This window comes from Zosterops lateralis, assembly GCF_965231275.1.
Source record: "Zosterops lateralis genome assembly, chromosome: 7".
In the NCBI taxonomy this organism is placed as follows: Eukaryota; Metazoa; Chordata; class Aves; order Passeriformes; family Zosteropidae; genus Zosterops; species Zosterops lateralis.
The window spans coordinates 34,542,760-34,565,772 of record NC_139767.1 but is presented as its reverse complement, the minus strand read 5'-3'; the positions used below and the strand labels follow the sequence as shown (position 1 = coordinate 34,565,772).

General features: G+C 39.6%; 1 protein-coding gene across 1 annotated transcript in view; it reads right to left on the bottom strand.

Moving 5' to 3' along the window:
- The window catches only part of ARHGAP15 (Rho GTPase activating protein 15), a 322,354-nt gene that overhangs the window by 278,418 nt on the left and 20,923 nt on the right, over positions 1–23,013 (bottom strand). The window lies entirely within an intron of this gene.

Genomic DNA, 23,013 nt, shown 5'->3' with positions numbered 1-23,013 from the left:
AAATCCAGTTGAAAGTTAAAATGTTCTCAGCAGAAGCTGGGTGACAGCAGTCAAGATGGCCATGTTTCAATATTCTTACAATTTTCAATGAAGTACCAAAACTTTCAAAGAGAGGTGTAGGCTGTTATTTTTTATTCTTTCATTCAGCTTTTAGTAGACAGACCATAAAGGAGAGGGGTTAAGTTGTGTTTTTTTTTTTTCCCCTCCATAACTCCATTTGATTACACTAATAAACTCAAGAAAAGCCTAAATAATATCTGTCACAAGTCCTCTACCTCACCTCCCAGGGTATGATGAAAGGCACAGATTTACGGGAGGAGTTCGTGAGATCCCTTTTTGGGAAAGGCAGCTTATCAGCAGTTTTCTGATTTGATGAACATTCTTCAGTCAGCAACAATGTCACCTGCAGCACTAAAAATCCACTCTGCGAGCACTTGCAAGTCTGTGGGCAAGTCTGGTTTTGTTAAATTCAGCCTGAGCAGCCCCCCCTTCCCTTAGCTAAAGGGGATCCATCTCCTACCAGAGTTATTTCAGCATCCAGGCATTAATCCATCATCATCCTTCCCACAAAGGCAAAGCCTCCATTCCGTGTGCCTGGTACCCCAGTGTGAAGGGACAAGCATCTGACAACTGCTGTGTTAACAGGGGGGTAAAACACAGGAACCTGATGTTTCATTTAATTCCTCTCTGTGTTCCCGTTTGTTCTTTACATTCTCCCTCTTTTTCCGGGGATTCATCATGGCTAAGTCAGCACTGCTCTCTTCACACAGTGTGGCATTGATTTAAAAAGAAACTTGGAGGATTCATTTGTTTTTTATTTCCCATTGCAGGCATATTTCTAACCTAATTCATCTCGTCAACGAGGAGCAGCAGAATTCTTTTTGATTTCAACCAAACCTAACAAAACCAACCAGCATTACTCAAAATGCTGCTCCAGTGAAAAGTACAGACAATTAATTATTTCCTGAAATGTCATTCTGAATTCACTCGTATCCCTGAGTAATTAAGATAATTGTATGACCTTTCTAGGTGGCTTTCAAGATTGTCAAGTAAGTTATTCACCACAGATTATTTATCCACAAACACCACCTACAAGTAGCCTGGGAAAACCATGGTTTTCTCAAACAAGCAGCACCTGGTCCAACAGAGCTCTGCTTTGGATGAGAAACCCTAAACTGGCACCTACCTGCTGTTTTCTCCATCATTCACAGTATTGCTCTGCCAAGGAGAAGGTTCTCATGGAGGGTTTGATAGATTTCTACCAAAACTCTTTCAATGCTGTCCATGGTTTGACCTTTCTTTTTAGGGCTCTAACTGTTGTTTTGTTTCATCCTGCCAACCCTGCAATCATGTATGTGGAGATTCCTTTATAAATAACCAAACAAAGAGAGAAATCCCCTACTGTGGAGCCTGTACCCCTGCCTGATGCTCCACTCTGGACTCAATCCAGCAAAGCACTCTGCAGTGGCTTTAAGTGTTTTTCTGGATCAGGGCCAGAACACTCCATTCTTTACAGGATCGAACTTACTGGTGGCAGCTTGAAAGTTTTGCAATAAAAGTACAAACTAGTCACATAAACTTTTGTGGAGACCACAGAGAAGGAGGGGTGACACCTGATTTACTGATGTCTCTGGTCATTCGGTTCCCAGTCACTCCCAAACTGCAGTGACAGCTCATAATCGCTCAGATAAAGAAACTTAATAAAACTGTGTTGTAGCATTTCTTAATGGCCATGTCTCTTGAAAGACACCTAGGCAATGGCAATGGCAAGGAGAATCCTGTAACATTTCACTCACTGCCATGCTCAAAGTGACTTGTTTTCAAGATCCAGTCTTGGGCAGTATGGCAAGTCCATCGTTATCTACAGAAATTATTTGGAAACAGCTGAGCTATGATATGATTTCATGTCAGCTGTGAAAGGCACTGAGAAAATCCCACAGGCCTCCCCGCTCAGAGATGCCTCTTTGTCATTTTCAAGGGCATTTCATGGCATGAAAATTGGGAGATCCTTCAAAGTGACAGAGGGCCGGTTTAGATTATAGGGCAGGTTTAGATTATAGGTCAGGAAGAAATCCTGCCTTCACCCAAGGGTGGGGAGGCCCTGGCACAGGTTGCCCAGAGAAGCTGTGGCTGCCCCATCCCTGGAAGTGTCCAAGGCCAGGGCTTGGAGCACCCTGGGATAGTGGAAGGTGTCCCTGCCCAAGGCAGGGGGTGGCACTGGATGGCATATAAAGTACCTTCCAAGACACACATTCTGTGACTCTATTGAATTCTATTCATTTCATTTCAGCAGATAAGGAATTCTTTGTCCATTATCAAGAAATAGAGGATGTCAAGAAACAGCACGAACAGCTCTCCCATTCCTCCCCCATGCTGCTGCAGATGCTCCCAGGGCATTTGAGCAATGCCATCACTCAGCAGAAGACCCCTCTCAGCCCTAGGGAAAGCTCCATGTCCCAGTGGGCTCCCTGCCCACAGCCACGGGCACTCCTGCCTTGCTCTGGAGCCCTCCTAACACCATCCTCCTGAGGATTATGTTAGACCCACATGGTTCATGTTTTCTTTTCCTCTTCCTCGTCTCAAAGGGGTTTCTTCAGGGAGAAAGGTAATGAGACTAAAGGCAGTATAAGGTGACATTAGGTCTCTCTGCCTTTTTTCTAAGGCTTGCAGGAGAAACAGGCACAAAGCACAGTTTCAGTCCTGCCCCCACCAGCCCACATTTGCTCCTCACCCTCCATCCCCAGGCTCCCAAAAACTCATTACCACGCAGGTGACCGAACGCTTTGCTCGGGAATAGGAACTTGCACGGATGGAGCTTTTGTGCGCTGGCTACAGACCAGATAATCTCTCCATGCATCATTTAATAAGAAAACCACTTCACAGTCCTCACAGGCCTATGCTACATATGACATACTCTCAGCAGAATCTGCAGCCTGAGACCGGTGGGGGGAAGAGGAAAAGCAGCAAGCAGGGCTGTGTGTTGCCTTCGCCCTGCGCGCCTCCCTTTGAGCACACTGCCCTCTACACTCAGCTCACATCTCCAGAGCCTCTGAAAATAATGATAATGGTTTTGCTTCCCTTGACCTCTTGCTCCCTTATAAATCAGAATCCTATAGACCTTTCCCACAGTGTGAGGGTCCTCCTTTGTATCCGAGGCTGTGAAGGTGGGTATTTTTTATCAAGGCAATATAACCATGTGGGCGTGCTGCTCCCTGGCTTCAGGACTTGCTGTAGACGAGCACCTCGGTGCCTCTGCTGGGGGAGTAACTCCATTTATCTTCATTCACCAAAGAAGAGCAAAATAATTACTCAGATCCTAGTTTAAATTTCAGCCCAGTGTTAAGATGAGCTCATTCTCTGTGATCAGAGAATCATTAATCATGAGTTTGATTAGTCAAAGCAGAGGCTGTTTGAAACTATGTTGCCTTCTTTGCCCAAATTATTGTAGGGGTGCTCTAAATTTGGGGTATCCAGTTTGGGCTAATATTTTAAGTCCAAGAATATCCTTCTCTGGTACTTTTTTCCATTAATGGCTTGCTGTTTCCCAGGAGCAGATTTTTCCCTAGAGTGGGAGCCCTTTTGTTCCTCTCTAGTCACTCAAATGGCCTTTGAAATTTGTCCAATTGATCCTTGCTTTGAGGGAGTCCCAGCTGATGTAGTTGGCTTCATTTTTAACAATTTCAGGAGCAGGAGAAGTGCCAAAAGCCTATGTAGAAGAAGATACAGCTACAAAAGGTTCTTACCACCCATATGTGTTCAAGAAATCCTGGGGCTGCTCTGAATTTGACTGTGGGTCACTTGGATTCGTGTACCTGGGGATCCAACTATCACAAAGGAACCAACAGCTGTGCTGCCTCTAATCCACAGGATTTCCAACTGGAAATCAAACTGGAACCCAGTCTCTAAGCTTCAATATGCTTTAATTCCATTAAATACAATCCTCATCGATTCCAGGAAAGAACATTAAAAGTGAGACTTTTGATATATTTCTATTTGCCTTTTCTGTTGCAGCCTGTAATATGCAACAAAATGCAGCAATGTACACACTGTGACAGCATTCATCCAGCCATACATAAAAAGATGTATTATGAAATCTAATGTATTGATAAGTTTTCTATTCATCACACAGTCATTACTTCTGATTCACTGTGATATTTGAATATATTTATCTAAACTATTGCAGGTGATTTGGTAAAATTACAGATGAGTAGTGCAGCAATGGTAGAGGAAATATGGAGTAAAAACAGCAGGAATAAAAATGCAATAACTATCAGAGCTTCACTGTTCTTTGCCTCTGACATCTACATCTGCAAAACTGCTCTTTGATGTTATGGCTATAAGAGGTAAAAATCAAAGTTAATCCAGACATAGAGTAATGATAGATTATCTTTTCATGTCCCCTTTGGATCTTAGAAAAATAAAGACAATAAATGTGAGAACTCAGCTGTGACAGCAAACTGTGTCAGCAACTCTGACCTGAAATTGCACCCCAGAACTGTAGTCTCAGGGCAAAAGAAAAAAAAAAAATCATTTAAACTTACTAAGTAAATGTGCAAAAAACATCTACAAGAATTGCCTTTACAAAATCACATCCAGCACACACACTACAATCAAAATGCTCTCAAAAGCTCTCTCCTGAAAGGACTGTCTTACAGAAAAGCATAATTAACATTGATGTCACACTCCTGCAAGTCATCCGTTGCTGTTTGCCACATAAATACCCTTGTAGAAAATAATATTAATATTCCTAGACAAATGCTCAGTCCTCTCCAGTGGACCCCACATTAGCACATCTCTTTATCCAGCCTACCTAATTCCTTCTTTCGCATTTAAACAAGCCAAAAACTCACCTTATGCTACCGCAGAAGCAATTTTTATTTTTGAAGGTTAATCCAACTCAGCAGGATTTAGGGATGGCACTTTTGCTTGGTCGTAGGCATGTTGGCTCAGGCCAGACAGCTGTTTGGACATTCTCCACTGGGAATCTTGCCCTCAACACCCACAGTTGATGCACATACATGGTCTACTGGCTGCCTACTTCCATGCCCATCTGTTCAGATGGCATGGTGCCCACTCACAAGTTCGCTGGATCCTTGCCCTTAGTGTGTAGATGCCAGGCAATGATGGGCTTAGATGGGCAGCCTGCAAAATACTGAAAGTGATCATTTTTTTCCTGTAGGAAGTCCTTCCTCTGCAATAGCACTGAAGCATGGGCACCACATGCTACCCTACACTTAATAACACCTGTGGACATATATGTGCCAGGAATGGAAAGGGAGGGGTGGGGGGAATATACTCGAGGGGGAAATACAAAGTGGAATGATACAAAATTTTGCAAGGATTCCTGTGTAAGAATATACTCCCCATTGCCCATGGCAGTGGAGGGACACCCAGGTTAACTGGGAACAAAGTGGCTCAAGCATCAGAGCAGCACAGCCATGGCCAAGTTGGCCAGAGCACTGCCTGGGTTACCCTGATTCCCACTTCTGATACCCAACTTCCCTTAAAACTGCCCTGGGTACTGCACACCACTCAGTAGCCAAAGTGTACAAAAAAATCAAAATTATACCAAAACCAAGGTGAATTAAACCCAGACCTGTCTAAACTTCAACGCACATTCCATATACATCACACAGCACAAAATGTTCCATGGGAAGTCATGGCACCAGTAAAGGTAAATAGGAAATAATTCATGTTAACAAAGGTTCATTTTAAATTGTGCCATTGCCCTTTGGAACAATAACTGAGAAAATTCTACTTGGTAACAAGAGATTATTTCAGATCGTTTACTAGATAAGGAAAGTTTATCTTTCTTCTTTTTTTTTTCCTCAAGTCCAAAAATCAACCTTATTGCAGCTATATTAGGACAAAGCAGCAATTTCAAATTAAAATATGTTTTTCTTCCCTAGTTCAATTAACAATAAATCAACATACAGCAATAATTTTATTGCTTGAAATCAGCTACCTAAAAAATTAATACTTTGTTAACTATTCCAAAAATATATATTTTATTTACATTTTTTATTGAAATTATTTGAACTTTGTGACTACAAATCCCAAGGTATTTCCACAGGCTATCCATTGTTTTGCTGTTCTTCATACATTGTGTGGGAGTCATTAGAAAAGTCACAGAGACTCTAGTCTTTGATTAGATGAACTTTTAGAAGAAGGGAGGGAGGGGGAAATCAAAGAGTGCTCAAGCAGAGAGCATTTTCAGTGTAGTCTTTCAGGAATCCTTCCTACCAACACCGTGGTGAGCAAACTATCAGTCTTACAAACATTAATGGAAAATAAGGAAAATGAGGGGCGAATACCCATGAAACATAAGGATAAAATTATTCAAACAGGTGCTTTCTACTCTTTTTTTCTTCCCCTTGCCAAGTGCACCCCAACAACGCTCCAACGATTTCGGGCGCGTGCGAGCAGGCTGGAAAGAGATAAATCTACAAGGCTGGATCTGCAGCCTGGCTTAGGGGCTCTCATTGAGTCAGCAGTGAAAAGCCGTGCTTGGAGGCACATTTAAGCTGTGTCTAACTTAGTGTTTACTCTGGGGTGACTGGATTTGAGCGCGCTGTCCCTACCCCAGAGAATTGTTTGCTCGCACGGAGACATCAGTCTTGTCTTTGAGCATGCTCCATGGAATCACTCATGTGTGGCTGCTTGATCTGTTTGGGTCTGGACATATTGTCAAATCCTTGTGTCCAAGTTTCACGGGAGCAGTGCTGAAAAAGTCCTGGCTCCAGGATGAAATTAGATTTATACAGAGTGCAAGCCAAAGGAGTCACTGTGAACATCCGGTGACAAAAATCAAAGAATTGGAATAAAAAGTGATTTGCTCTGATTATTAAGTTTAGTTCAACCTCTTTAATCTGAAGGGAAAAGAAACCACTAAGACCACCTCATTTCTAGCTTTTTGGGCTGTTGATTCCAGGCAAAGCAGAGGTGAAACATTGGCTTTTACAATGGAAAGTCCTTTGTTTTCCTCAGTGCAGAAATTTTCACAAAGAACCTTTTTGTGTGATTGAAAGGAATATCTTCTAACACAGGTCACGGCTGACAACCCCATAGCTAAATCTTATTAAAAACTGTTCAGAGACCAAAATTAGAGACTGTAATACAGAACCACTTGGATACCTGTCAGATTGATAATATCTAGATGACCATCTAACTTGCCACCTGCTCTCCCTTCCCTTTGCACTAATAACCTGAATAAGCTTGTGAATACTTTTTCCCCAGTCCTGTTGGCTCATATTAGTCTTTCATACCACCAAGACCTTCAATCTCTTAAAAAAAGTCAGCTTTGCTTATTAGCATTGTCCAGAGAACCAAATTACAGATGCAGCACAAGAAAGAATGGAGCAAAGTTTTCAAACAGATTTTCCCAGGTGCCATTATAAACATTAATTTGAAAGAAAAAGCAATCAAGGTAATAACTGATCTACTTCAAGTAGCTTTTTAAGCAAATGGGTAATTTTGCAAAGGTCAATTAGCAGGACGACTCCCTCCTATTAGATTTGACACCATGATATTCAGCTAGGAAAAGAATGAAAATATTTAAAAACCTAACTTTTCTCCCATTTTCCTTGGAGATTTCTCAGTTTTATATTTAATCACAACCTTGCAGCAAACCAGGTAGGACAGCAGTGATTGCTAGTGCTCCTACCCAGCTCAGGGATTCTCCACTTACAATTTGCCTTCATTTCACACAAAATTAATATCCTAGCATTTTTACCACAACCTGCTGACACAGTAAAACTATGATGATGTAAAAGGTTAGGGCTTGGTTGGGGGTTTTTCAAATACCAAAGTTAGTTCTTCAAATTTGTATAAGGCTTCAGGATTCTTGATGAGATTCTTTGTCATACACATCCAAAAAAAAAAAAAAAAAAAAAAAAAAAAAAAAAAAAAAAAAAGTGCAATCTATTTGTGTCTTGGCAAAATTAGAACTACAATTGCAAAATGTTATTCTTCGTATTGCTTAAGTGCTATTTCATTATTTGCCCTACAGAGACATAGAAACATTTCAAAAAATCTACTGCACTTGGGCCATGTCCCGAAGAGAACATTGAGGACAGGGAATATTCCTGATCCAAACACACTGGATCTCCTGATATTGCTCCTGTGGCATCACATTGACAGCAAACCACATAATGCTAACACAGCAGATAAAGGAAGGAAGAAATGGAATTATCCTGTTTGAAACTTCTGAAGCGTCTAGACAGACTGAAAATTGCCCCTGATTTGATTTTCCTAATTCTGTTCTGACAGAAAAAAGTCACCTATTTTTCAAAATGTTAAAAAAAATACTCTCAGCAATACAAAGATCATCCTCTGCCATCCAAGATGTGGGCAGTGTATAAAGGCACCACTTACTCCGGAGAAATGATTTACCTTATTAAAACCCCCAAAATTATATATTCTTATAATTCATTTAAAAAACCCCAAACAATCATCCATCAACTCAAGAAAACAAATGAGCCAAACATTTTTAGAAGCTTTGGTGGCACATGAAAACAGGACTTTAACTTCATATTTCAGTGCATATAATCGTGTTGTACATACATATATACTACACTCTCAACAAAGTCACAAATATACATCATGTAATGTAGGGGGAAATGATTTGATTTATCACTTTTGTGCTTGGTTTCCTCCTCTATCATCTCCAGTTCAACAAAAGCTTTCAGATTGCACCTGGCACTGGATTGCTTTGCTTCTCCACCCCCATGACATGGGTGAGGAATCAAGATGGCACCATTTATGAAAATGTTTATATAAATATTTTATCCAAACTATGCTGGACTTAGGAATATTTCTCCCTGATATCTCCCTGGAAGGAACAAATTTCTTGGTTGAAAGAATGAAAACATGACGAATTTACCAATTCTCTTGGTAGTTTCCCACTCGCCTTTTGCAAAATGTGCTGCAATTCTCATTTTATTTTGGGGGGGTTCCAACTTCCTGACATTTCATCTTGTATACCCTTTTCCCACTACATTAAAGAACTCTTTGGTGCCCAATGTTGTCCCATAATGTAGGAAATAATTTACCTTTCAATTTCTTTCAATAATTTAAATATGCTGAGGTATTTAGGTCCTTCATAGTCAAGACAATTTTCCTAACTCATTTTTTTTTTCTTTTGGCTTTGCCTCTTCCTTGCATAATCTTCATTATTTTAGAATCACTATTCTGACTTTCTACTCATCAGTGCCACTGACAGCCATGAACATTTACCATCTCCCTGCTTCATTATTGCTCACAATGGTCAGCTCAAACTTCTTGACCCCAAAGCACCCACAAGAGCTACTTTTTACAGCAAAATCCCACAACACAGTTCCTAATTCTGGTGCAGCACAGCCTGTTTCCCATATATACATACATTTGGATAAATTAAAATGCACTCACAGCCATTAAGCCACCCAGATCACTCTCCACAAGTGCCTTTACCCAGACCTATTTGCCAGTCCATCAATCTTTGCTTTATTTTCAAATGTTATTAGAACTGTTCTATTTACTTCCATATCATGGATAAAAAGAGTGATTAGTGTCAAGCTTAATACTAGTCCCTGGAGAATCATCATCAACTGGGTGAATTTTTAGAGTTGTTCTCCAGGGACTAGTTTCCAAAATGTGTAAATTAATCAGTTCTTAATCCATTTAATGTGTGCTTCACTGATACAGCACATAACTAATATTTAATCAGAATGTCACGTACTATTAAGTCGAGTGACTTAAAAACTTTCACTGCACTTCACAAGTATGGCTCCTTTTCCAACCAGACTTACATCAAAAAATAATCCATTTGGTTGTATTTTTTTAAAAAATTTGTTGTTTGTTCAGTCATGATGATTGACATTAATGTTATTTCTATTTTTTTTTAAATGAACCTTGGAACACTTTTCCATTAATTGACCTTAAATACTCTTATAGGATAATTTAACTGCAAAATTTTCCAAGTCATGCCATTTTTTTCTTTCTGAATACTGGCATCATGATTGCCTCTGTTTTAAATTTTGTAATTTCCATGACAACTAAATATTTACAATTTAAATGAATAGGCATGGGCCACCTCAGAAAACTCCGTAAGGTTCTAGTAAGACATTTATTTAGGTTTTCTAAAATGTCGCCAGATATTGCTAATTTCTTTTTGGAATTAACATTCAACGTGCTTTTAGTCATTAATAGGATAGAAAGTTCATCAGTTTCTCACAACCAAGCCAAGTGATTTTAGGAAAACACCAAACAAACTACAAAAACAAAACCCCACAAATATTTATTCATTATTCTGTTTTTTTCTGCATCACTGTTATAAGCCTCATCATCTTAGCAGTGAGCCTGTAACAGCACAGAATTAAGCTCTTAAAAATAGAGATAAAACAAGTTTATTGAAATTATTCCTGTGCACAGAGTTCAGAACTTAAAGAATTTGGAAACCTTCAGGACACAGGGAATGCATTAGTTTTGTCCAGCACTGCGGGGCTTGCAGGATTCCCCTTGGGGTACAAAACCTGGGGTGAAGTTGGTTGTAGGGAAGGTTTTATACACATTTGTCTGTTTTTCACTGTGTAAAAGACCTGTCTTTGCCTGTAACAAGTGCCATTACAAAAAAACAGTCAATTAGCCAATATAGCCCAGATTGTCACTGCCTAGATTCAGTGACTATAGATTTATGAACTGCTGAATGCACAGTATACCTTATAGACAGAACAAAAACTATCTGGACTCTACAGCTTCTAAGTGCTAAAATAATGAAGTTGATTTTGCACTACCTTGCATTTTATGGAATCACCTATTTATCTGTGAGGAAGGTCACCTAATCAAAAATGGGATATTTTCCCTCATTTATACAGGTGCACATACAACCAGGAAGGCAGAGGCAGGCTGGTGTACTGTGACACGCTGATTTTTTTAAACACCTTGCAGGTTTAAGCATGTGTGTGGATGTTACAGTGGAGCATAAGGGAAGATAAATCCACCTAAATTATAATTCCTTCAGTCACTTATTAAACATTGCCATAGAAACGAATTCGCAAACTATTTTCCATGTGGCTCTAAAAATATCAGAATTCATCTTAAAACATTCTGCTGTCGGTATAAAAGGGCCATTCGCCTCCCAGCTCGAATATCCAAAATACTCTAAATGGAGTCTGACCTAAATAAATCCTACTCCAGATTTGAAGATCATCAGATCCATTACACAAAGCCATTCAGGCGCAGATAGAGCGGTGGTTGCAAATGTTCAGATGAATTAGCATAAAGGCACACGTATCTCTAATAGGTTAATAAGTACAACCAGTGGGAAGTGAAAATGGTTGTCTGCCTATAGACTACTGTGAGAGTCCATCATTTATGGGGGGGAACGCACACAGAAACGTGTGATGGTGGTTTTTTCTTCCCCCCCACTAAACGCCATTATTTTAATAATTATTGAAAGATCAGGAGGTAGCCAAACGCCGCGGACGGAATTTTCTTGAAATGGCTTGGATCAGCTTTGCAAGTGATATTTTTTTTGTGAGGCTGACACCCCCTGTTTTGTAGGTCACACGGATATCCACAGACTGTGAGGACACTGAAGGCGCTTGTCCTTCAGCCTTCTGCCTCACCACATGATTGAGCATCCGTATACCTTACAACCATACACCCTGTCGAGTGTTATTCTCTTACATATCACAATTTACCTCGCTTCCTCCACTCAAACATGCAACCAAGCTGAGCAACAAGCTGCTTCAGCTGCCATGTCATTTCAGTTTTTACACATCTTCTCTTTTTTATGTGCGCTCTACATCTCCGTGATGTCTCATCTCCCCGTTCCACTGCCATAGGCTACGAGTCAGGAACAAAGCTCAGGCTCAATGTCAAACAGAGTGAAAATGGGAAAATATCATAGAAGGGAAAATTAATGGGCACAAACGCAGCTCTGAAACTTCCATCCTTGTGGGCTTTGCAACTTTCCATCATCTCTTGGCAAAATAGGAAGGAGAAGGGAGCGATAGCGTTTCTACAGAAAATGCCTCTAAAAGGCATTTAGCTAAGGAAGATACAAGTCCAAAATTTCAAAGTGGAAGTGATATGCTTGCATATTAAAAAGCAAATAATCTTGTATACGTAGAATCAGGCCCTTTAATTTGAAGAATTAATTTATTTCCACTCTCCACCATTTTCCTGCTGTCCCTCTTTCCTTGCCTGACCACCATGGTTTGCCGAGGTTCATGTTTCCAAAAAATGCCTCAGCAATAAATAGTCCCAAGCCTGACACCCAGGAACAGACCCTAAGGCTGGAATCATGGCTCCTCTGCATGAACTGAGGTCTTTCTCTCATTACAAACAGAGAAATTTCAAGGTGAAACATACATGAAATATCTCTTGTCAACAGGTTCCCTAGTTATGTCTTTAAAGCCTTTCAACTTTTTTCACTTTTTTTTTTTTTTTCTGTAACAAAAGAAATTTGGCTTTCAGGGAAATTATAATATTTGCAACCCATATCATAAAAAAAATCAAAATTAACCACACAACCCCCAAAACCCAGTACTGTAAAAATGGTTGATCCTACCCACGTGGACATGGCTGGGAAATTCCATTATATGGAATCAGGGTCTTGGATATCATTAGGCATTTGGTGACTGAAATTTAAATCATGGCCTAAGACTCTTTAAGAAATAGAGATTGTATTTTTCTGCAAAAATTAGAAGCCTCAAGGCACAGTAATGCAAAGGAAAAATGGGATGCTTCAGTTTAATTCTTAAATTGTAGAATTATCTTGCTCTAGAAAATATAATATTGTTTAGAAACTCGTATCTCTGATCCCCAAATGAGCTATTTTTTAAAAAATGTGGCACTACTCCTTTTGTCAGCCACCAAAATCAAACAGAAACATAAATGCTAGTATGTCAAATACTAACATTGGTATTTATTTAGATCCAGGTACTTGATTTATCAGCTAAATTATTTATTCAAGAGGTAACACCATACTTTATGTAACCCTATTTGTATTGTGTGCAAACCTCACCTGAATATATTATGTGCAAGCTTAATAAACCTTTTCACTTTTCAATTTCAGTCCTTCATCTTTTCACTGTTTGAAACATATAATTTATTTTTTGTACTAACATGCTATAACTGAGCTCACAGCAAACTGTATACATACTTTTTAATATCTTTCAGATGAATGAATCAGTCTCAAAAAATAAAATGTCTTTTTTGGAGGGGTGGGGGGTGAATTCATTCATGATGCATTTTCAGTCTGTTTATTAAGTAATCATATCTGGGTACAAGTGTCAACACAATTTACGTTTTGAATAATGTGAAGCAGATAACCTCAATTAACAAGTAATTAGAGTCATTTTCCTATTAAGCAGTTTCCCTAATTGTTTTTGAAACCTGGAACTAAAATTGTAATAAATAATAAGCGGCCAAAACATGTCCCTGCATTAGTTTAATCCAGGCTCTTCCAGTGGAGCCTGGGAAAAACAGCAGCAGAAATAAGGGCTGACTCCTCAGGAGATATTGAGAGCAGAGGGAAATATTTTGCAGCTGTGGATTCTTCGTAGTGTGGACTCTTCTGCTTGTCTTGTTTTGTTTGTTTTTTTAAATATTATTCCGTTTCCTTCCTCTCTCTCTTTTCACCTTCACGATTTCATATATGAACTTTTAACATATGGGATATTTGACTTAATCATTACTGTGGATTGACTGGAGCTCATCAGGGAAAAGCCATCCCCCAGTAAACACAGAGGGTGTGATCTCAGCTGAACTACATTTTACAGTAATACAAATTAATTTGATCCCTTACACTCTACCTTGTCAGCACAGCATGCCTCTCTTTATGTAAAATAATAAATATTAACCTGTTTTTCAACACAAATAGAACAATTTGTGTGTGTTTGCTGCTGGTCGTAAGAAAAAAAAAATCTTTAATTTGAATATCAATCTTTAAATAGATACCTGTCATATCTCAAGCACAATAAAGGAACTTAGAGAATATAAAAATTTCACATGTATTTCTCTGCTCACAAAACACCTAGGCTGCTCACAAAACACTCTGTCTGCCACATCCAAAAATGGGGGAAAATAATTCTCTAGCTGAAAACAAGAAAAGATCCAGCAGCTGCTCCTCACCCTAAGCCAAAACAAACAAGAGAACTAAAAACTAACAGAAAAGCTACACACAAAAATCTCTGGGACAGAAAAAAAAAAAAAAAAAAAAAAAAAAAAAAAAAAAAAGAAGAGCAAGTGCAATCAAGTGCAATAATATGGGGCTGCCCCATTCCTGGACGTATCCAAGGCCAGGCTGGATGGAGCTCTGAGCAGCCTGGTCTGGTGGAAGGTGTCCCTGCCCATGGCAGGAGGTGGAACTGGATGAGCTTTTTGATCCTTTCCAACCATTCCCTGGTTTTATGGTTCTACTCTCTTCACCCACAAACTCCAGCCTAAGCCAGAGACTCCTGTCCTGCAGTTGCATTTATCACAATTTCAGCTGCTAGGGGATACCATTTTCACCTGAAGGCAAGGAAAGAAATGGAATTCTCCCCAGGCCACAAAGGAACCAATGCAGCTGAGCCTTCTCAAAAAGGCTCTTGGTACATTTCTAACCAGACTTCACCCTCCACCCCACAAACACTTGGCTGTTGGCTTTATATCCAAAGGAAATTTTGCCAGCCTTGGAAGAGTACAAGACTTCTATTTACACCATTTTTTACAAAATTTCAATAAAGCTCTAAATCAAAACCAGACCCCTCAAAATAAAAATTAAAAACCCTAGGAAGACAGCCTGAGAAATTCCAGGAAAAATTGGCAGCTACTGAAGGACATGATCTGTCCAGAAGGAATACAAACATTTAAAAAACTTGCTGGAAATTAGACTTTGTGAAAAATACCATTGATTCCTTTCAAGTCATTTTATTAAAAGGTCTATTAATGCTTGGCTTGCACTTTGTGGCCATGAGAGATGTTGGAGCAAAGAGCTATCAAAGGTGGCTATCAAAGTTGGGTTTTTTCCATTTAACTTTCTCTAACTATTTAAGCTGCTCATTTTGTGGAGACAATCATTAGTGTCTTTAATGTGAAACAAAGCTTCTGGATAAGAGCTGCTAGCTGAAGATCAATATGAAAGATATCATTTCAGTTACAGCTTTAATAACTGTAACAATAGGGAGCCTGGCATTGCAGCCTTTATGCATTAATGTAATTTAGAATCTACCAGGTACAAATCTTATCAAACATTAGCAGTGGCTGCGTTGGGATTTTCTAGGTAAGAAAACTGTGTGATAAAATGGGAAGTATTTGAAAGGTAAACGTTCATGTAATCAGGCTCATCTGCCACAAAAAACATGAAAGAATTTACATGAGGAAAGTGAACAAAATAAACCAAAAAAAGATTCTGGGAAAAGGATGGACAGAGTGTACTGAGATATGTCTCTTGTTTATACCAACACAAATATGACCCACAAAACTGGAGGATTGGGAATTTCAGCCAAAATCAGTGCAACTAAAGATTTTCTGCAAACCACCATGCATAGAAAAACAAACCTACCTGGCTGTGCAGTCTGCTGAACCCTAAAACTGACGAGGAGCTTTTTCCCTGGCTGCCAACAAAGCACCAGCACTGGAGACCAGGAGCACAACCCTTCCTGCAGCCACAGTTCACAGCTCCACCCAGCAAATTTACCTTTCCCACCCCATTTTCTTCCCTCCCACCTGTCTCCAAATCCCTCTGCTCCCTCCTTGCTCCATGCTTTTCACAATGGGCCCCACTGCTCCAAACTTTTCCAGGTTTTTGAGATTTGCATGGTGGTGTCAACCTTAGTCTTCTGCAACAGTTTATCTACAACCATGTTATTTCTTTCCCAGCTCTCAAATTTCTTGATTAAGATAAAATTTAGAAAATAAAATACAAAAAATAAAATACAAAACTTTCCCCACCTCCAAAGGGGAAAAAAAAATAAGAAAAGAAAATCAGGCCTGAAAATGTTAAAACACAAATTTTGGATCTTCCCTGCAAAGTTATTCTTAAAACCTGACGCAATCAATTGGCAGTTCTTTAAACAATTTGTTTAACTTGTGTCCAAATGTCTTCAGGTTTTAGTGCTTACAGGTGGCTACTTTAGATTTACACTTTAATTTTGAGAAAGATCTAAACTGGGAACACTGAATTTTCAGTTTATCATTTGCTGATAAAAAATGGAAAGCTCAAAGTTAAAGTAGCCAACTACTGGAAAGAGTTGGCACCTGGCATTTTAATTTTTAAACATTGAGGGGGGGGTTGTGTAAAATGAGGTTATAAAGTAAGAGTCTGACTTCAGGACCACAATCAAGAAGAATGAGCTTTTAAGGATGACAGAATCACTGATGGGAAGCTCAGTCGGTCCAAAACCCAGGTTTGGTCCAAATAAACAAACCAAAGTTTGGATGCTTGTCTGGGTTTTCTACCTGCCTTGGGGCTAGAGATGTCATGAGAACAGATTCTCTCATCACAGCTGCAGCACTTCCAGTCCTGGCCACGGATGAAATATCCAGGAGAACAATCTTTCTTACAGAGCTCTGGGGCAGGGGAGGGAAGTAAGGGAAAATAGGATGGGGATTTCACAGTCTTTCAAAATCGATTCCAAAACTGGGGAAAGAATCAGAGATTAGAAAGGAAAGCACATTTTTTTTACTCTACTTGGGTTTTGGCTGTGGTCTTCAAAGCTACTTTTTACTGCATCTGGCAGAGTATGTGGCAGCTCAGAGAGTCAATAATCACAAAAAGAAAGGTGTAACTGCTTCCAAAGTTTAGGCATATTCAGTATTGTCCTGAAAAAACAAACATAACTTAGTTTCATTGATCCATGACATTCGAGTAAATTTTTTTTTTTTTTTTTTTTTTTTTTTTTTTTTTTTTTTTAAATAGGCTCTCTATAGAGAAATTAGGCTCCAGCTTCCTCTCAAGGGGTTGGGTTCTGGACCCTTTGAAAGGGGAGGTTTCAATCCAGCTGTGCCATGGCTGTGTGTCTATGCAGGCACACCCTCAACTACAAAATCATGGATGCTAAAGACTTATTTCCATTAAGGCTATGAATCTCACCCAACAGGAAATCAAACAGAAAATAAAATATTGCCATGTTAACATGACAGGGATCAGATCCTGAAAAAAAAAAAAAAAGAAGGTTGACTTAAAAGGAAATTTGATCTGATTTAGGGCAAGGGAATGCTGCTGTCAACTATTTGTCTAAGAATAGGCACACTGCCTAACAAGGACACTCTTGTCTGTTTTAAAACCCCTTCTCAGTGCATTAAACAACATTTATTAAGCCTGTGCATACACGGTGCAATAGCACATGTATTTAGGGCATGCACAAAATAATTTGATCCCCATTTCATCTCATTGGTACCGCAAATATTTCACTGCAGTAATAAAACAAACAAACAAAACAAACAAAAAAACCCACCCTGGTTCTTTACCTCTCCTGTCATGTTGCATTGGGTCACTCGGTGCCACACGATGTGATATCATGTAGCTCAATGCAAGGAGACACATGTCCCTTCTCATTGGAAATTTAAAGAAATGGAGCTTACTTTTCCCCTGTGGGAAGCTATGCAGGTCAGGTGCCCAAGACTAGCTATGGGAAGTTTGATATAATCTCAGTTTCAGTACCTACATATTTCAAATCTGACGGCGTTTTTTGAAAGGAAATGTGTTAGATGCCACAATTCGGCTGCGGCGGAGTATTTAATAAAGATAGCGTAACAGGGATATAATTCCACAGCTTATGTTCCCTGTCACGGTGTGCTCTGACACAGATTTCCAGGGAGACTCCTTTAAACAACACTTTTTAAGCACACTTTTTGAAATATACAGTACAGAGCACAAGGGCCCTCGGAGAAACCCAACGCCGCTGAAAGCACAGGAGTATAGAATCAAGGGGAGAGAACTGATTAATGATGAAGCCAAAATAAGGCTTTTTTTTTTTTTTTTTTTTTTTTTTTTTTTTTTTTTTTTTTGGATGAAAAATAGTGAAACAGTTAAGCACAGAGAATATAGATAAGGAAAATGTACAGGACCCGGGGCCAAGTTCTCCTCTCAGTTACACTAGCATAATTGTGGAATAATTCTGTTTTAATTAATAGAGTTAATATGATGAGAATGGAATTATCTACATAAAGAGCATGATTGAAACATAACAGTTGAACCAGCTCTGAGGCAGCCTCTTTAATGTGTGGAAAAGAAATACACATTCTCCACAGTCCCATTTTACAGGTAGAGAAACAGAAAAAAGGACTGAAAAATCCCTTTGGCAGGCAAATGTCCAGGCTGGGACCAAGGAAACATGACAAATTCCAGTCCAGCTCCTTCTCCACTTGGTTGCAACAAATAAATACAACTGAAGGCTATCTTGGAAGCCAAGTGAAATATTCTGTATATAAAATTGTCTTGCTAACATCATGGCTTGTTGCTTTCTCATGCCTGAATCAAAAAGATGCAACTTTCTAGTGTGTTGGTCTGTTTAGCATCATGATGGCAACTTCAGTGTCATTAACATGTCTGTGTATTTGAATGCCACTTCTTACAGGATAAAACAGTCAAAAAATCAGAGGACTGAGAAGTAGAATCAGCAAAGATTTTATAAATTTTTAGAAATATTTTTTTTCCTACTGGTAAAAACTACAAGGACTTATGGTATGGACTCTGAAATTGTGGCAATACAAAATAACTGGGATCACTGCAATTTGAATCACATGTCAAGTTGCAGAAAATAATATTATTTGGAGTGTTCTGGTTAGTTCAAACCTTATGGCCAAGCTTTCTTAGTCTGCTCCATTGCCTTACCAGGACAGCTCAAAGGCTACACTCTGCAGAGTTTTGGAGCAAGCAAGTTTGGAGCTACAAACTCCTGATTCAAGTTCATGATGGTTCTTTGGGTTTGAACAAGGTAAGATGATGAAGAAGAGGAATATTTAGAGTTCACCTCATTTCACCATTTTCATACATTTCTGATAGAAAGAATGAAGAGGGGTGTCTCTTACTCCATTTTCCTCCTAAGTTTCTGTTGGTTGCACAGCCCCAGTCCCCAGTTATCAGTGAGAAATTACAACCTCAGCAGAGCCTGCACTCTGCTCTTAAACAGGACATCACATTTTATATGATGTGGACAAAAATTGGTATTAGGATGAGTTTTCACTGCTCTTCTACAGATGACAATAACATCAATAATTACTAATTAAGAAACTCCTATTTACACCTTGTCTTTCCATGTGTTCTGTGAAGAACTACCAACACTACCTTAGAAGATATTTTCTGAGTGTTTCTCTATCTACTTTCCTATCACTATCTCATTGTTAACAAGTGAGAGTGGGAACTCTGGGCAAATAAAGGGTGAGTTCAGGGTTTCTGTCCTGTCCCAAACTCTCACAAGGTTCTGCCCCAAGCAGTGACACCCCAAACCCCAGATCCTTGAGAAGAACCAGCACTGCCATCCCACGTCTCCACAGTTCCTGCCAGCATCAGACACTAAAAGGGCTGTTAAGAGATTAAAAGAAAATATGGAACAAATGAAATCAAGCATGGGTTTTAGATGGTAAATTAAATAATATTTTCATAACCAAGTTTTCATTTTTTCCCCCTCAAGACATACAACAGAGAGAAGTGTCTCATCCAAAAAGAAAAACACCCGTTAATTTCTTTTTACTCTTTCTTAGATGTCCTTAAAATATCAGCTTAAAAATATTTTTATATGTATCTACACCAAGCTTTCTATGAAACTCAAAAGGATTTGTAGACTTTGAGGAATCCATTGATCTTCTCATAAACCACCCAAATTGTGGAAAACTCTATTAATGATAGAGCAAATGACAGTTTGTTGGGTTTTTTTTCACTGTGTGTTAGGAAAACAACGGAGGGGGGTATCCATAAAGAGGATGCAAAACTTCCTAACAGTGCGTTCAGTTAGGAGACATTTTAACATTGAACACCCTTTCAAATAATTCCATTTTCGAGCAGCGGATGATGGGAACACCGACGCTTTAGAACCAAATAATAAATACCCTTCTAGCTAGCATCTCCCCAATTTTTTTTAAAGGAAAAAAAAAAATAAATAAAAAGGGGAAGGAAAAGGGCAGGAGGGGGGGAAAGGGGTGGTGGGCCCGGGCTCAGCTGCTCCATCCAGCTGCGATCCCTGGTGCTGCTCTGCCCCCTGGTGCTGCCGCGGCCGCAGAGCAGCCGCCCGCAGAGCATCCCCCGCTGTCACTTCTCGCTTCTCCGCCAAGTTCAAGGTCAGTGCCTAGCTATTTTCAGCTCATCTCTTCTTGATCCATGCAGAGAAATGACAAGGTAACGTGATTTGGGGTCAGCTGTATTACAGGAACCGTTACATAAACGGAGAAAGTGGAAATCAATCCCGGCTGACAGTGTCTTCGGGATAATCAGCGCTCACTCCATGCCGCTGTCAGCTCTCCTGCATCAAACACCATGTTACTTCTGTCACATCTCCTTAACAAAACCAGAGTCTCACTTTTGGCAAAGTAAATAAATATTTCACTCGGGCTTGAGTTTAATTCATTGTTTAGAGAACTTTAACACTTTGGACTTGCAAAGAGTCCCCATTTGGAGGAGAAAAGACAGCTTACCCTGTCAGGTCCATTACTGCCTGCAAAGGGCTCTGGCAAAGATGCAGTCGACTCTTATGAAAACACCCCATTCCTCATATTTTGTGTTTGATTCCTTGAAGCAGACGATTGTCCTCCAAATCTCCGTCACCCAGCAGACCTCGGCTTCCCAAAGCGCTTCACCCAACCCACGGTCACCCCGGCCACATCTCACATCCCTCTTTCCTTTTAACATTCCAGGACACCTTCCCTCAATTTCTCTGATTATTACGGCTCCATCTGAACCATTTCCTGCCCTGAGCAGACATCTTCCCCTATAACGCGGGGTGATGAAGGTATCGTTGCACAAGATGCGCCGCGTTATCCCCGTCCCGGTGGCGGCCCATGGTGATCCCATCCCGCCCACCTTGTGCTCCCACGGAGGAACGATTTGCCACGATATTAATCGTCGGTAAATTCCAAAGACTTGGGGCTTCCTGAAGCTATAAAATGGATTAGAAGCAATTTAAAAAAGAATTAACAAACTAGAGTAAGAGTATACTGTCAACAAACAAATGCTTCATCATAGCACTGTAATTTGGAATTTTAATTACCCCTCTGCTTCTGTAACAAAACAATGTCTGAACTGGCAGCCATTTGAATCTCTCACAGGTCATTGAGCATTCTAGTTAATTACTCTATGAATAGCCTGTTTTTCTCCCCTCTGGAAACACGTTTCTAATGGCAGTCAAGGTCTGACAAATGTGTCATCTACATAATTAGCTAGGAAGCAACACAAAACATTAAACATGCTTTGTGCCGACAACTATCAAAACATTTCATTTGTTGTCAATTATTCATTACTTTGTAGGTTCTGAAGGGGTTGTTATTATGAAAATAAGTCCAGATGCTAACAAGGTTAGAGTTTTTTATTCAAATTAGTAATCAGAGGACTAACTTTAAAAAATGTGTCTTGTGTACGTTTATGGCAGCGTTCAATCAGCACTAAATTATAAACGAATTTAGCTAAGTTCAAGTGAAAATAGCCATGGCAGAGCACATACACTAATTTGTGGAGTTGCAGCTCTCTTTGAAGTTTTAGGATCTAAGCTGAAGTAGCAAACTTTCAGAACCTTTGGCAAGACTAATTTGTGCTTGGTAAATAGAGTAAAGATTTTCACAGCGTGAGATAATGTAAGATTGCAAAAAAAAAAAAAAAAAAAAAAAAAAAAGAGGGGGGGAATTGAGGTTTTTGAACCTTTTTTCTATGCTTCTGTCACACTGAGTAAAAGTCAAAATCAGCAATTCTGACTCATATAATATCTTGTCTGAACTTCGGTTTGGCTTAACAAGGAAGCCAAACCAGTTACATTCACCATTCCTTTAATAGAGCTGAAATGAATTTATCCTCACTTTCAAGAAGAAATAGGTGCTGGTTATTTCCTTTTTCTATGATCTCATTATGATGCTGCCTGTTAAGCTACGCAGCTGAACTGGTACAGTGAAACTGTGGGGAGGAGAAATAAATGGGGAGTTGAACAATAAAATTAACTCCTTTCTTTTTTTAGCCAGGATTAGTTCAGCTGAAGTGCTATGATGTAAATATACAATAAGGAATACCTTCTCACAGGGCATAGTTAAGAAAATAGAAAAGAAAAAAAATATATATTATTCACAAAAGTAAAACACTTGTTTTGAGCCTAAAAACACATCTGCACACAAAATATTGGTCCTGTGAAAAGGCTGGGAGGCAAACCTGAGAAAAATCACTTATTGAAGGTAAGATGAGCCCTCAAATAGGCTCATGCATTAATATCCTACTTTCAGCCTTTAAGTCAGAGGATTTTATGGTATGGAGAACATCCCTGGGCATGTTGGGGCACATCTGTGCAGGCTGAGGGCCTCTGCCCCAGAGCCAGAGCAGATCCTCAGGTGGGGAGGAAGGGACACAGGCACTGAAACGGGTGAAAAAACTGGAGACACAGGCCAAAGGACACAGTCTGTGAGCACAACACCCAGCAGAGAGCAGATCTATATTTTCAAAGCACAAAACCAGTCTGAAAACAGGAAGGGGACATATGACACCCTTAATTTCTCATTTTCCTGCCCTGGAAAGGAGGATGACTAACGTTACTAAACAGATTTGTTTTCTTTCAGCAATATTCATGTTGGAGAAGTGAAACTGGGCTGTGTTTGTGTACCCACTGCTCCCATACCTACCCTGAAATACTTGGAGCAAACAAGGTGTAAGCTTGCATTTATTAACAATTCCCACCCTTGTCATGGGAAGCTCATATATTTTTCTATATCTGTCCCAGTGCAATTACATGATTTGTGTACACCTTGAAGGGAACACAGCATTTTTCCTTTATAGACACAAATGTGGCTGCATCTATAACAGGTCAGTGTATGATGATAAAATTTGCAGGGAATAAAGCCTGGGCAGCCACTATTAGA